The 8,308-nt window shown below is 46.9% G+C and overlaps 1 long non-coding RNA gene across 1 annotated transcript; it reads right to left on the minus strand.

Moving 5' to 3' along the window:
- Positions 1 to 1,635: 1,635 nt before the first annotated feature.
- On the minus strand, positions 1,636 to 4,681 carry LOC119332323. Its single transcript, XR_005160903.1, has 5 exons — positions 3,865 to 4,681; positions 3,542 to 3,766; positions 2,725 to 2,813; positions 2,234 to 2,612; positions 1,636 to 1,989 (listed from the first exon to the last, which is right to left on the minus strand). It is a non-coding gene; the product is annotated as an uncharacterized LOC119332323 (long non-coding RNA).
- Positions 4,682 to 8,308: the final 3,627 nt, after the last annotated feature.

Consider the following 8,308-nt stretch of genomic DNA (forward strand, 5'->3'; position numbering starts at 1 on the left):
GGCCATTTTATGTCATTTTAGGGCCGTTTTAACCTTTTAATCTGAAAATTTAGGCCTTTTAGAGATATTTTAACATTTTTATTGTTCTTTGGGGTCCTTTTTAAAACGGGTTGGCCCGCAACCGTGCAGTGCCTCCCGACCCTTTTACCTGGCATGTCCGGCCGATACGCAAGGCGCCTTCAGGTGGCATAACAGGTCCTTTTATATTCCTTAAAAAACTAGTAAATTTGCACGTGTAATGCACGTCTAACCTTAGACCAAACTTTTCTTGTTCATCATAGTTAGAAGGCACATTTATTCAAATAAAATCATTTAATTCTTCTCTTCATTCCGACAATTGTGCTCAACGTATTGGTCAACAGAAAATCAGAAAATTCAATACTCAGATAATGCATTGATTGATTCCCAGTCTAAACAGAACTTCAGAAGGGGACAACAGCATACTTGCCTTCATCATTGCCGATCGTGCTCTAGATGCCCGAATGGCGACCCAACATGACTGAGCGCTACCCCTATAAAGCAGCCGGCACGGCTTATCGATGGCGTAGGAAGGCCCTTCAATGCAGGCTATCGTATGTGGTGGCAGTAAAGGGTGAACGTTGTTTCAATTCAGTTGCATTGTCGCCTTGCGATGAACAAGTTGTTTGAACAGTATATAGGCTAACATCTTCGAACATGTCAAGCATTCCAATGTCAGCCAATTCTGCAAGCCAATCACTCTCATCCAGACAATTTTGAGAAGATCCACAATCATGCTTTGTTTCCTCAAGAAAACTCTGTTTCCGAGCTTCCTTTACATGCAAAGAGCAGCTTCGAGGGTAGCTGCAGTCAACTTATCCGACTGACAATGCATGTCTATGCCAACATGTAATAACTAAACATAACATAGTGTAAGAAAAGTTCACATAGTATATCAACCACAACAGTTCTATTCCAAATGCAGAATTACTATCCTGAAAATTTGATGTGAAGTGGACAATCCATAATTCGGAATTTGCTTCCAAGAAAGCCAAAGTGATTTAAATCATCACCATTATACAAGGACACACACACACACACACACACACACACACACACACACACACACACACAAATATAAACTCGAGAGAGTCTGGATCCTCTTTTATTTTACCACTATTAGCAAAAGTAGATCCTCTTTTAGTTGGCAACTATTATTGTTAGGCGCCAAATTAAATTAGCTTAATTTTTTAACACGATTGGACGCATGCCCCAACTGCCGAAGAGGAAAAATAGTTGTTGCAGTGAAATGTTGCATCCAAATTTATACATAGAACAGAAAACAAATAATCAGATATTTGACTACCCGGTTCTCCTCAAACTAAACAAAGTGGAATGATGATGGGCATATCTTTTACGAATTAACAGGTTCAAATTATCGTCAATCCTAGGACGAAAATGCACGGACAAATGCATGCCAATAGCTGTGAATCAGAAAAGAAAGAAAAACAATCACCATCTTGTGCAACGAACAATGAAGAATACAACTGCAAATACTCCAGGGATAAGGGTGCAAGCATGGTGTCGTACATGATTTATCCAGTAACAGCTCGTGTAGGAACTTATTCTGAATTCTTTGAAACCCAAAGGACGATCTAAAAATAATTTCTTCGATGTAGAAACCTCGTCCACTCTGAAAAGAGATAACTAAAAGAAAAAAACATATGTATCAGTATAGAGGGTGTTTTGTTTACAACAATGGCTGGAAAATATAGTGCTACATCCCTGTAATAGCATCTATATATAACAACCATATAGAGATATGAATAATAAAATGGATGATAAAGGGAACTGCATGGAGTAATGCACTGCTATAGGATCCTGGAGCAAAGTAAATATATGTACGATCTTCAATCTTGCAGGCACATAATGTTTTGGTTTTGTTTCTCAAGAGTTGTGTAGGTCATCGTAGGAACATCTGGCTTCAGGCTTTCAACTCTTGACCTCAAACCATTTTCTTTAGTAACTAATCTGCAAATAAATCGACATGGAACTAAGCTGAGAGAAAAATAAGACTGAATTTTGCTTATAAAATCGAACCACATAGGCGCTCACCAAAGGGTGAATAAATCAATTCTGATTTCTATATTACTAAAATTGGATCTAATTCATATGCATCTCAGTTGCAGGCAGGTTAGACCCAATACCTGTATACTAATCTGAAGAGGATCGTGCAAATTAGGATTAACCATGATGGTTTGGACAAGGGGCTTACATCCCAGATTGCCGGAGTACTATTGGTGCTGGTACGAACTGGCCATGATTTGGCTTCTCTGCTATCAGACCAGGACGTCGGAGTCCGTTGGGAAGCAGAGGAGTACCGACGGCACCCGCACCTAAGCACCAGAGATCTCATATTTGGTCATCACAAACTCTTGTACGTTGACATATACTACTAATGTCATCTTAGTTGATTATTCCTGCACCAAAAGAGCTCCTAACAAAAGGTGCTGAACCAAAACTGGGCTGGGTTCCATATTGATATCATACGTCTCCCTATTATTTATTGGCTCACAGATCCTCGATAAACTCCTTCCCTATAGACATGTGCTCCTTAGTGTGGTAGGACCTAATATTCTCCCACTTCCCCGCCACTGCCGCCATTGGCAAACACATAAAGAGCAAGTCAAGAAGACATAATTTAACTAAACTATTCAGATAGCATAGCTTTAATCTATAGATGATTCAGCTCACTTCTTCCCATACCTACTCCACTGGAAGCAAACTGAGGATGACTTGCTCCCAAGATCCATACCAAAGCTCATGTGTTCAGAAAGGAAATGGACAACCAATACCTGCATTAAGATGCACTAAAGTTTATATATTGTCCGAAAGGAGCTACCAATTTCATAAATGGTAGTAAATACTTACGACCAAGACTTAAATAGTCCATCCAATGATCAATAAGAACATAAATCAACATTGCATGAATATAAGAGTAAGAATGGCAATAAATTGACATTATAATGCTTTTAAGGAGCTCACATTCTTTCTTTCTGTGGGTAAAACTTGTATTACTCATCTTTCAGCATCATTACAAATAGCAGTGCAAAGATGAACCCAACCAAACTACGGTTGTTCTTTCTATCCAGCAAGTTTGCTAGGTATTGACTAATCTGATTCTGAGTTCGTTTTATATGAGTACGATACAATTTTGACAATTTCATCGATTCCCTGGAAGAGTTTTGGTGAAGGAAAAAATTGTTCACTTCCCATCATTTGGGCAAGTGAGAATATTAAAAGAAACTGTAGCCTCCACAGAATAGAAAATAATTCTCTAGTCTCCACAGAATATAAATAAATTTCTAGCCTCCTGAAAGATAAACTATATACCAAGACTATAATTAAACTACTTTCCATCACCATGCATAAATGTTGATTTTTTTGGTGGAAAAAAGATGGGATATAAACAATGCTACTATACACATGACGTATTAATTCATCCAATTTTTGTACGATGCTGCTATTTAACCATCAATGCTTGTGAAAAAAATGTAGAACACCCACTGAATTGTACACATACCAAGGTCGGACACCAAAGTATTGGACATGGAAGTAGTTCCAGAACAGGAATCATGATTCAGGAAAGAAGATAACAAATATATGAGCTTGTATATGCGTTCTTTTCCTCGTCTATGAAAGCACTACACCACCATAGAAGTGTGTTGCCGCAGTGCTAATGCTCTGCAACTGTTGCTCCTCACCACATCACTCCGCATCCTCCCAGCTCTACTTCTTCTCGTCAGAACTATAAGAAAATCAGAAAGTTAATAATCAATAATCAACCAGATGGGAACAGGAAGTGGAGTGGGGAGGAAGATGTCGCTGGCAAGGAGAAGGACGGACCCGGTGAGGGGTCGAAGCAGGAGGATCGGAGAGCGGCAACAGAGGCCGAATTGAGCGGCGCCGACGGAGACCAAGTTGAGCAGCGACGGCGGGGGAGTGGAGGCAACCCGCGATGGCATCGACACCGAGACCACCCAGCACGCCGCGAATCCTCCTGTCGCAGAACAGCCTGCCGTGAAACTGTCGATGTTGATCGAAGCAGCCATTCGCTGGTGGAGGTGCAGCTGAGGAGCGGGGTGGCGCTGCTGGTGGAGAAGTGGTCGTCGGGAGGGCGTTCGGTGAGGGTGTTGGCGCTGCCTCCTCTCAGCGCCTTCTTCTTCTTCTTGGCTGTCTCTCACAGCTCAACCTTCTCTCTTGTGGTTTCTCTCAAACACACACACATTGAAGAAACTCCAAACACATACACGCACACACACCCATGTACCAAGGAAGAGAACTAGCTAGCTTTGCCGGGAGGCTCTCCTCCTTGGTTACACAAATGCTACATTGTTTCTCAGCCCTCTCGGCCTTGGCTTTCATTAACTCAAAGTGCAACATATATACACAGGGGACTCGACCCACCCACGCACTAGCCAGCCACATCTCTGGGAAACTAATCCCACGTACGCACGTCCACCTTCACCTCCTGGAGTCACTCGCTGCTGCCAATAACTCGGCCGGCCAACCGTCCACTACAGAAACAGACGCAACTAGCACCCGATGACTGAATCACTCAGTCCACGCCGATCAACTAACTTATCTTTTAGCTAGCTCACCAACTAACCTATGCATGCAGCTAACGACTAACTCACCCAATTGTCTTGGTCATCCAGAGTGGTCTCCAGCTCCTCGTGCGACTGCCGCATCACACGACGATGCCGTATCACACAGCACGGCAGCCTCTCGCCGCCATCGGCATCCCACCTTGCTTGCCGCATCGCATGGCAGCCCGACATCTCGCCTTCTCTGTGCACTCAACTAAAGTCTTGATGACTAGCTACTCCCTAGATCACCTAAGTTACATGCATGACGAAAAATCAAACTGAAATGCTGATACAATAATATCAAGATTAGTCCTAACAGAGGGAACACAAGGATGGAGCAGTGGGAGGGTGGGGCGGCAGGGAGGGCGCATGTTATAGGCGGCAGTTGGGCGGCGCTGCCCGGTGAAGTGGCGGCGTTCGGTGGTGAAGCAGCCCCGGGGTAGGCGAGGGGCGTGCTCAGCGGGTGGCGCCGGAGCGGCGCCCGGAGGAGCAGGCGAAAAAGATCGTGGTGTGGGCGTGGTGTCACGAGCGGTTTGGTTGTTTTTTTATTCCGAAGCGGCCGGTATGATTAGCGATGGCGCGGGTGTTGCTTAATTGTTGCGTGGCTTGCTGTGTTAAACATGGAGATAATTTAGACCCTTGGATATCTCAGATAGACGGCTCTTGTTATTTGGATCTGCCTCTCTCTTCTTTTTATAATGGTAGTAGATAGTAGATACGACCTTTTATATGGCTCGGTCAGGCCCATATGGCCAGGTCTGCTTGGACACATAGGTAGCGCCCCACCTGTCCAGCGAACCCAAGCAAGGAGAGCCTTCTATCTCTCCTCCACACAGTTTCGTTCCCTATCCCACACCAAACGAGAAACCATAGGAATCCTCCTCTCTCTCAACCACTCAAAGAATTGTCCTCCGGCGAGCTCCACCATTCAGTCGTTGTCGTAGGTCCGATGGGGTGCATCGTTGCAAGGCATAGGCGAGGGGCGACCACCCGGGGGTGTTTTCCCAAGGCTAAGGGGCGGATGATGTAGTGAGAGCGACGCCTTCGACAAGAGTGGCCACACAAATGAAGGTAGTTGTTTCTGGAGACATGGTGGTTCTGCAAGCCAGCGACTGGTACGACACAAGCACGCGATGCAAGTTGCGACCCAACATGATGCAAGCTATGACCCTTGTGCGCTGGTGCTTCAGTGTTTTGTTATACGTATATGAACACAAATTGCATGGAAATTTAAATCATAGCAGAAGACACAGTTCCTACACAAGTCAATCGACAACTTCCTTTGGTGAACTAACCTGTAGTTGGATGGTTAGAAGGACAGTGATATACCCAGTCCACCAAGATTCAAGTCCTAGACTTGACATTGATGCTCGCTTTTTCTGAATTTATTCCTAGACTTAGCAAGCCACCTCCAATTTCAGTATGAGCATGTACCTCTTGTTAATTGACAGAGGTGTGGGCTTGCGATGGTCGCGGCGACGTGGATCTGGCTGCCGAGGGTGGCATAGGATGGTTGGTGATCCTTCTTCTCCTGGGTTCGAGGCATCGGCTGACGGTGGCTTGGACCTAGGGATCGTTCTCGGGGTGGACAAGATTTGGGCCCGAGCAGGTCAAGGCTGTGTGATTGGGCGTGGTCCAGGTGGTGTTCGCGGGTGGTTGGCTCCTCTGCTCGCGTGCGCAGTGGCCGATAGTGGAGGTTGCGGTTGGTGAATCCCTCGGGAGCTCACGCTCGAGCTTCGGGAGGAGGCGTCTCACAGGTGCAACGGCTGCCGGGAAAGAAGTAGACCCGGTTCTACCTGTGTGCCTGCACGTCGCCTGTGTCAAAAGACTTTGCTCGCCGGAATCGTGGCGCCGGCGACGGCTCGAGTACTAATATACCGCGCAAAGAGGGACGAGAGTGAGTTGGAGCGCGTCATTCTCTGCCTAGTTCCTTTTTTTTTTCTTTTTCTTGCGGTGATTCTCGGGCTAGTTCTTGGTGGTTAATGCTGCAAAGCCTTTAATTTCCTCCAAAAGAAAATTTGGAGGTTAATTAAACAATTTGCTAATGAGGCAACGGGACCACTCCGTAGTATGTATTACTGCCTAAACCGCGTGTGTTCTGACGATTGTTCCACAGATCATAGATTTCCTTCTTCCATGTCAAAAAAGACATTGTCTGGTCGCTGCTACGGTTCCAAGGGACGCGTAGTACAGATGTTCCAAGACAAAAAAGACATTGTCTGGTCGCTGCACTACCGGAACAGGGCTCTAAGCCGACAGCCAAATGTATGCCGACGGCCACCGTCGGCCTAAACCGAGATATGCCGACAGCTAGGTCCTGGCCGTCGGCGTACAATGGCTGTCGGGCTATCCCCGTCTACGCCGACAGCAGCCGTCGGCACATAGCGGCCGTCGGCTTATCCCAGGCTACGCCTACAGCTGCCGTCGGCATATACAGGCCGTCGACATAGAAGCGGGCCCGCCGACAACACTCATCACGGCCGGCTAACGACGTCAAATCTATGCCGACGGCCGTGACGGGTGGCCGTCGGCATAGATACGGGTGACACGTCACCGATCCAGAGCGCACCGACCAGGACATATGCCGACGGCAGCCGTCGGCATAGCTGACACGTCACCGATCCGCGGCGCTGTCCATCTGCCATGGCCGCAGCTGTGCCGACGGCTTTGCCGTCGGCATAGTTTTTTTTTTCTTTTTTCCTTTTTCCCATATAGTACTATTATTATTATTATTAAGCATACAGTATGTGTTAATATGCATACATATAGATTGTGTTAATAAGCATACATATAGTATGTGTTAATAAGCATATAATATGTGTTAATAAGCATACATATAGTATGTGTTAATAAGCATATAATATGTGTTAATAAGCATACATATAGTTTTTTTTTCTTTTTCTTCACTGTTTTCTTTATTATTATTATTTAACTAACTTACATACAGTATGTGTTAATAAGCATACATACATTATTTTTCGGTTCTGTACAGAGCGGTGTGACCCCCCTCACGAACGGTGCCGCCGCCAGCCGGCAACTGGAATGGGGAACAACCGCATCGGGTCTATACGAAGGGGACTTTGCTCCAAGTGTTCATATATATCGGATGACCTACCACAATCAGATGGTGTTATGCCATGTCCGAAGAGGCGGCACACATCTCCGGGGTGTGGCCCCGTCACGGACGGCGCCGCCGCCGGCACCTGGAGGGGGGGAACGGACGCGTCGGGTCTACATGGAGTGGATGTATCTGTGGGTTTGGCCCGGATGTTGCTCCCGGGTGTCCTTATGGGCGGACCTGACACAACCGGTTGGTGTTGTGGCATGTCCGAAGAGGCCGCACGCGTCTCCGGTGCATGGCCCCCCTCACGGACGGCGCCGCCGCCGGCACCTGGAGGGGGGAAACTACCGCATCGGGTCTACACAGAGTGGATTTAGCTGTGGGTTTGGCCCAGATGTTGCTCCCCGGTGTCCCTCTGGGCCGACCCGACACAACCGAGTGGAGAGGTCCACTGGTCAAAGCCCATCCGTGCAAAGTCAAAGGGCTAGATCCCGTGGTCAACCGCTCCAGGGTTAGGCGGGACGGGGGCCCTGGGGGGTAGCAATGCCACCGGAGCGTCGTACCGGGCCCTCATACACGCGGGGTGGTGTTGTGGCATGTCCGAAGAGGCCGCACGCGTCTCCGGTGCGTGGCCCCTCTC

This window comes from Triticum dicoccoides, chromosome 7A, assembly GCF_002162155.2.
Source record: "Triticum dicoccoides isolate Atlit2015 ecotype Zavitan chromosome 7A, WEW_v2.0, whole genome shotgun sequence".
NCBI classification, from domain to species: domain Eukaryota; kingdom Viridiplantae; phylum Streptophyta; class Magnoliopsida; order Poales; family Poaceae; genus Triticum; species Triticum dicoccoides.